This window comes from Sus scrofa, chromosome 1, assembly GCF_054392235.1.
Source record: "Sus scrofa isolate SSC_HxYL_T2T_F1_AM1 chromosome 1, Sscrofa_HxYL_maternal_Yorkshire_Landrace_v2.0, whole genome shotgun sequence".
Classification (NCBI taxonomy): Eukaryota; Metazoa; Chordata; class Mammalia; order Artiodactyla; family Suidae; genus Sus; species Sus scrofa.
This window is the reverse complement of record NC_139383.1, coordinates 166,149,223-166,157,491: the sequence shown is the minus strand read 5'-3', so window position 1 is coordinate 166,157,491 and position 8,269 is coordinate 166,149,223. Positions and strand designations below refer to the sequence as shown.

At 34.2% G+C, this 8,269-nt stretch overlaps 1 pseudogene; it reads left to right on the top strand.

Annotated features, from left to right (window-relative positions):
* The first annotated feature begins 5,986 nt into the window (after positions 1 to 5,986).
* On the top strand, positions 5,987 to 6,839 carry LOC106509056 (small ribosomal subunit protein uS2B pseudogene; annotated as a pseudogene).
* Positions 6,840 to 8,269: the final 1,430 nt, after the last annotated feature.

Genomic DNA, 8,269 nt, shown 5'->3' with positions numbered 1-8,269 from the left:
GGCTTAATTGAAGTTATCAAAACTTTAAAGTTTGTAACAATAAAATGAATCTTTGAAGAGATTAAAGGTTTTATTTTTCTTTAATGCAAATAGATGTCATTTTATATTTCAAACAATTTTAAATACTTTTGAATATAGCTATTTTATAAAGCTACAATTATAATAAAAACAATTTGTCAGTTAATACACAATATGTCAAAGTTATTTGATGTTAATTTGTATAATATTGCATCCTTAACTGTTTTTAATTTGGGAATGGTATAGCATTACTATTTATAGATCACATACCTCTTTATCATATCTTTTATCTTTTGCAAGTCCTATTAGTATTAAATATATAATTAACAAGTAATAAGAGCCCTCAGAAAGTACATTATTGGTCACAAAATCACTATAATTCAGGCTCTGACTTTAATTCCTTGCAAAACTACTTACCTTGATGAGTTCTTCAAGGGCAGTCTTTGATCAAAAGATCCAAAATTTAATTTACCTTCTTTAAAAATTATAAACTATCTTCCCTAAATCACAGTCTTTCTTAGACTGCTAAGTAGCCACTTACAACTCAATGTAAACTTTCTTATCAACTAATCATGCATGTACCTCCAAACATATATGTGTTTGAGAAGCATATATTTTAAGCTCATTAATTCATCCCTTACTATTTTCCCCATTTACATAAAAATAGAGGAATTAAATAGAAGATGATAACTGATATATTACATATTTATTTATTCTCCTTTGTCCCAGGAACTGTGCCAAGTGTTTTCCATCTATTATGCCATTTACTAGAAAGCTATGACATGAGACCTTGCACCTTTGTTTTACAAATGAACATTTTGGGGTAAAGTAAGTAGAATCTCTGTGTGTCTAGATGTAGGGAAAGGCAAGACTGGGAGTCAGGTACAGGACTGACTGTTCCATTGCTGGTCTAATGCTGGAGTCAATGCTGAAAAAGCACAGCTCTCAACTTTCCATCACAGCACAATTGTCTATCAGAAGTACACCCTGAATGTTTAACCAGATTTACTTTTCCACTGTCAGTTCTACTATGCTCTCTCCTTTTTTATGTGGTTTGGCTAAACATTGCACCCACTTTCTAGCATTCTTTAGCCCCATGATTTGGTAATGACCAAATATATGTGTCAAAAACACCCGCTCTGAGTAATTAATATCACTGTTTATGAAATCACAAGTGGTTGTGGCTTTGGAGGATTTTTGAGACAATAAAAATTATCCAGTAGAGGAAAGTTTAAAAACATTGACCTTCCTCCTTTGCACATTGATATATTAATCAGATACACTGAAGAGCCATGATATTACTGATCCTGACCTTAGGTCTGTTGCTAGGCTGATTAAACATAAAAGCAGCTTCTCAAATTTTCTTCTCAGTTTTCTGTTTTATTTTAACTTTTATGAATGATTTCTATGTGCAATTTTATTCATTATTACTTACAAAATCATCCAGAATTTTTCATACACAATAAAGTTAATACATTTTACTCACAAATTTTCAGATGATTTACAACATTTCATAAGCAGTATTAGAAATGGTAAATTGTTGAGTTTGGTTGTTTTTTTCAAGCTGAGTTTACTGTTTGTTTTTCAGGCTGAGACCAGTTGTATAAAGGGAATCAAAATTATTGAACTTTAGTAAATAACACTTCAGCCTTAATTCAGCACAGTCTATAGTGATTGACATAATTCATGCAGTGAGGTGTAAAAATTGGCTGAGGCCAATTATGATGGAATTATCCTTTTGAACATAAAAATTAAAGTTTTTGAAAAGGCCAAACAAATAGTTATATCTCTCACTTTTTACTATCAATCAGTGTTTGTCTCACAAAGATTATTCCAGAATATAAATTTCTATGTATGTATCTGAAAAATCCAATACAGTCTTTCTTCTTATCAAGTGGTATGGAGTTTAAAAGAAAATTAATAGTCATATGGCATGCATACAAGTAAGTATTTCTGTTGTTTTATTACTTCGTATATTTTATTTTTAAAGATTGATTCAAGTGACTTAAAGATCATTGCTATTTAACAAATAATTGAAATTAATGTACAATACTAAAAAGATTGATGTGACTACAATGACATTTGGAAATTTCTTGTCTGAAAGTCCAAACAGGAAGTCTGAATTCTGCCCTCATAATTTGTTTTTGCTCTTGTTATTGATTTATTGTTATAAGTTTTAATAATAAAATATATCTTCAGTCTTCCCATATGAAAAGATTTAGATCTTCAATTCACTAAAATTCCAAGGCTTCGTGTGTTTTCAAATATGGTTTCTTTCAATATAAATGCATTCACCCTCTTTGTGTCATAGACAAAATCTTTTTAATCTTTCAAATTTCAAATGTCATATCCTCTATAGCAGGAAAATCTTTGCGATTGTTTCTGATTATACTGTTACTTCTTATTTGTTAAATTTTGTCATTAAGATCTACTTGGCAACATCATTAACTGAACTTTCTCTTCTTGTTTTGTTCTCTCTCTCATCCTGATTACCCATGTGTTATGGCTCTAGACTCAATGCAAACCCTATCACAGCCAGAGAGGTAAATTGATGATTACAGTGTATTTGATGTCCTCTTATATATTCAGAGATTTTGATGGGAAAACAAAAGAAGTAACAAATATGTTTCCTAGAAGACTGGTAATTTTATTAAGCCTTAAAGGCCAAAAGAAATAAAACCCCAGTAACAACAAACCTACTTTGCCCCCAGATTTTGGTTTCTGATACCATTCTCAAAAATAAAGAAAAAGGTACCTTGAAGAAATGGCTGATCTGGGGACATAAGAGGGCCTGGAACATGTTATGGTTCCCTAAAGAAAGAAAGTGAAAGAAAAATATTGATGAAGGACATAGGGTCAACTGAAGAACTCCCAATGGCAAATGCTGGAATGATTTTACCAACAAAATAAAGTATTACTAAATTATAAACAAAAGTATTAAAAAATCTATCATACTATACTATAGTAATGACTATAAATGATTGAACACAAAAAATAATCAACAATAATAGAAAAATCTATGCAAAATAACTCTAAATAGTTAATACAAATATTCCACGCTCAAGGAAAGATAACACAACCCTACTCTCCTTAAGAGTGGGCTGTGTGGGAGTTCCTGTTGTGGCTCAGTGGTTAACAAATCTGACTAAGAACCATGAAGTTGTGTGTTCAATCCCTGGCCTTCTCAGTGGGTTAAGGATATGGCATTGCCGTGAGCTGTGGTGCGGGTTGCAGACATGGCTCGGATCCTGCATTGCTGTGGCTCTGGCGTAGGCCAGCAGCAACAGCTCCCCATTCGACCCCTAGCCTGGGAACCTCCATATGCCGCAGGAGCAGCCCTAGAAAAGGCAAAAAGACAAAATAAATAAATAAATAAATAAAAAGAGTGGGCTGTGTGGAGTTTCTGCTGTGGCTCAGCGAGTTAAGAACCCTACATAGTGTCCATGAGATGCAATTTGATCCCTGGCCTTGCTCAGTAGGTTAAGGATCTGGCATTCCCCCAAGCTGCAGCATAAATAGCAGATGTGGCTCAGATCCTGCGTGGTGGCTGTGGCATGGGCTGCACCTGCAGCTCCCATTCAACTCCTAGTCTGGGAACCTGGGAACTTCCATATTTGAAATACGGCCCTAAAAAGAAAAGAAGAAGAAAAAGAGTGGATTTTGTATAGTGACTTCCTTCCAGAGGGTACACTTTGGAACTGGGGAAAATAAAATAGTCACTTTGCAGTTTGGAGAGGTAATGGAATATGGTTAAGAGGAAAACTGACATATTTAAAGTTTTTTTTTTTTTGAAGTCCTTTTTTGTCTAAATTTTATTTAGCCTATCTTAGCGTTGGGAGATTCAAGGCTTTGAATCACTTAAGATTAAAAACTCTTCCTACCTTATTTACTATTATATGTCTCATAGCTAATAGAATACCTATGTGCTAGGTGATTATTTGTTGAATGATCAATAAGAAATTAAAGGGGAAAAAAAGTATCCCCTAGGTGGTAAAAACTTGTATATATGTTTTGTATTTTATAGGTAATTTTCAACATTCATCTCTATTTGAGATATAGAAATGGTTATTTTTATTTTATATGTGTACTTACTAAGGTTTCATGAAGTGGAATGCCTTATAAAATAGGTGAAGACAAACCTTACTTTCAGGATCCTGGATTCTAAATCTAACTTTTCTTTTCTAAATCTAACTTTTCTTCTCTATGCTAAAAGTTGGTAAAATTTTTCTTGTAAGACTCTGTAAATATTTCCACCTTTGGAGCCCAGAAATCTCTCTCATAAACTCTGAACTTCACTATTTTAGCAGGAAAGTGAGAATCAATATGTAAACAAATAGACATGGCTGTATTCCAGTAAAACTTTTTTAAAAAATTTAGGCACACTAGTTGTAATTTGCTGACACCTGGTGTACATTATGCCATGTCTCTAACAGCATTGTTAGATAATTAGTCTACCAATTAATTATTAGGAGAGGAAATACTTCTCCACTGAAAAATTCAACAAATAGTTAGAGGTGAAGGTCAATTAAGAACAACAAAATAGTTGTTAAACTGGATTTCAAATGTGAATGAAAATGTCTCCTTGAATTTGATGTGTACTTTATTGCTACATAGCACAAAGTCTACGTGTTCTTTATAAGAGGAGAGAGCAGTTTGATTCCCCCAGAGTTTTATGAAGCCAGCTCAGTCTATGCTGAGTTTATGAGATATTGAGGATCCTTGAAGGAAAGCCGCTGACACTGCAAGCTGATGGTAGTTGTGATGAGACGATGACATGATTCACTCATTTAGGAACTGGGAAAGGGCAGCCTGCTGTTCTCACTTCCTATTAGAAAATGTGCGTTCACTTTACAAAAATAAAACCCAGTTGATACAGCAGCTGTAGACTGAACTGCGCATTTGTTCTAACCTCGGCTTTTGCTCCATTAGGTCTGGAATCTTCTACCTTCTATTTGCTTTTCTTTCAGTTTGTAATATCTGCTCCCCAATACAATAAATTGATGTTCTGATTCTGGGTGTTTGGATATTTCAGCCAGATTTACCACAATTCAGACACTCTCTTAGTTGTTTATAATTTTCTGACTACTAGGTCTATAGTTCAATTTATAATAATTTTCACATATCTGTATTACATCCATGTCGATATTTTGGTGATTATCTCAGGATTTTTTTTTCAGTATTTTACCTGATAAACTTTAAATTTCTTTACCAATTATTAAAATAAACATATTTTATCCATTCATAAATTTCTTTTGGAAATAAAAATTGTCTGCTTTTTCAGTCAAGGAAGGACTCAGTCAAACTTAAAAGTGGAATCTATGAAGTATGACAAGAAGATATTTAATAATTGTGTAGCATAGGTTCCTGAGATGCCACTGCTTTACAGCCCTTCAATGGTGTTTAGAAATCCATGCTTGTTAAATCCATTTAATAGATCCTTTGCATAGTAAAATAGAAAACTTGTTAATGTGCTTTTATTCTCCAGAATGTTTCTTTCACTAACTTTATGTCATTAAAATTATGTTAATCCTCACTTGGCTATCACATGATAATTCTAGGCTTGATCAAAAGCAGATCAACTCAGAAACCACACCACAGTAAAAATGACCTTTATTACACTGACAACATCTTACAAAATTTCTTCTAATTTCAATGCATTTGTATATGTGTATGATTAAAAAGTATATACTGTTCTTATATAAAGGAACTGCATTTACACATTTTATATATTGTATAACTTCAGCTACTATGTGACTTAAGTACTTAATACAATTCTGGTTAAAATTTTAAAAATTGAAAATTCAGCCAACTCTTTCTGTGCTGCCCGGATAGGAGTCCATATGGCTTTGTTCTTGGTTCCTGTTGTGACTTAAAGGGAAACTTTCACATTGTCTGGAGCCCTTGATGTCTTGTAAATGAAAAAGGAGGATGTCCTCTAATTCTTTGCAGCAGGAACCCACTGAGGTGGCACCAGGCTTGACTTCCCAATGGAACATTACATCTACAAAAGGAAAAGCGATGGCATCTACATCATAAATCTGAAGAGAACCCGGGAGAAACTTCTGTGGATGGCTCGTGACGTTGTTGCCATTGAAAACCCAGCTGATGTCAGTGTCACATCCTCCAGGAATACTGGCCAGTGAGCTATACTGAAGTTTGCTGCTGCCACTGGAGCCACTCCTATTGCTGGCCACTTCACTCCTGGAAACTTCACTAACCAGATCCAGGCAGCCTTCTGGGAGCCAAGACTTCTGGTGGTTACTTATCCAAGAGCTGACCACCAACCTCTCACAGAGGCCTCTTATATTAACCTGCCTACCATTGCTCTGTGTAACACAGACTCGCCTCTGCGTTATGTGGACAATGCCATCCTGTGCAACAACAAGAGAGCTCACTCAGTGGGTCTGATGTGGTGAATGCTTGCCCAGGATGTGTGGCACCATCTCCCGTGAACACCCATGGGAAGTCATGCCTGATTTCTACTTCTACAGAGATCCTGAAGAGATTGAAAAGGAGGAGGAGGCAGCGGCTGAGATGGCTGTGACCAAGGAGGAACTTCAGGGTGAATAGAATGCTCCAGGTCCTGAGTTCACTGCTACTCAACCTGAGGTGGCAGATTGGTCCAAAGGCATGCAGGTGCCTTCTGGGTCCTTCCAGCAGTTCCCTACTGAAGACTGGAGTGCTCAGCCTGCACCGAAGATTGCTCTGCAGCTCCCACTTTTCAGGCCACTGAATGGGTAGGAAAAACCACTGAGTGGTCCAAAGTTCTTCCACAAGTTCTTAAAATAGAAATGGGAGGATGGAAAATAAAGCATTTCTAAAAAAAGAAAGAAAATTCAGCCAACTCAACAGCATAATAAATTTGTCTTATGTGGAAACCAATTCTTAAATTAAAATTTTAACAATTTCCCTGGCAACAGTTGCTGGTGCCAGCAGATGCATTTAGATACCAACTACTATATGAAAATATGCATTCTTCATTACGTTCTTCACTCAGGACCATATGGTTTATTTTCAAAAATAGGACCATATATGCTCAATGCCCTTGGATTGGTATGATAGCTGATCTTAGCGTATAAAAAAATGGAGATATAAAGTGACATCATTTCCAATATATTTTTTCCATATATCTTCCAAAAAGGCTTTAAAGAGTCTTAAAGTAGGTTGCAGTATTTTTAGGATGCAATCTGAAAAGTACACTAACCCTCCATCTTCCCTGTTTAAAACAGGGTATGATATTCTTAAGCTAGTCCAATCAATATTTTGATAGAAAAATAAGCCTTTTCTTTGAAGAATTAATGGGTTATCTGAGCCCATTTTAGAATCAAACATTAAATAAAATGTAAGAGTTGAAATTTAAGACTGGGTATCTTATTTTCTTCTTTTCAAGAGTATTGGGTTTGTTTCAATGCATTTTTCCTCTTTCCATTTTTTTTGCATATTTTTAAAGAAAATATTCACTTTAGCTAAATATTTGTACATTGTTCTGGGTAGTATGTTTGCTTAGACTACTTCTTACATCTATCTCAAATTTTCTTGGTATTTCAGAGCTAATTTAACTAATTTTTCTCCTAGATTTTATGTTATGCTTTCCTCCAAAATCCCCAGTTTTGAAATTCATCAGTTTTGCTGTAATATTTTTAAGCCAACTTCATTTCAGATTATTTCCTCTTTCTCTGAAATTTAAATTTGAATTGTGTTTGAAGGTGTGTTCCTAGTGAATTGAAACATAGCTTAATTTTTTCCTTTATTGCTCAGAAATAGACAACTTAGAAGTTTGCTCCATAAACTCCAAAATACACTGACACTGCTTAGAACTCAGGTGTATCCAAGGACCATCAAAGTGTTTTTATATTTACATTCCTCTTCCCACATTTCCACTTGAAGTTAATAATGGTTTTGGTCCAATTACGTAGACTAATTGTGTCATATCAGTCATACTTTCTAAGTCAGTTTTCAGTTTGCCTCCATTTTTAAAAATAATCATTTTAAGGTTTTGTTCTCACAGTTTTTAAAAGTAATCACTTTATTTGGGAATCCTTCATACATATATTGAATTTAACAATAAAATTAATGGATATTTAAAAAGGATTTCATAAAGTTTATACAAGTTATACACACACATACATTTCCAAACTGCAACTTTCAAACTGCAGAATCTAACTTTAGTTATGCCTTTGAGTAAAGCATGACTTAACTTTTTTAAAACAATATATTTTTAAGTGTTTTATTAATTACCATACCATGTATA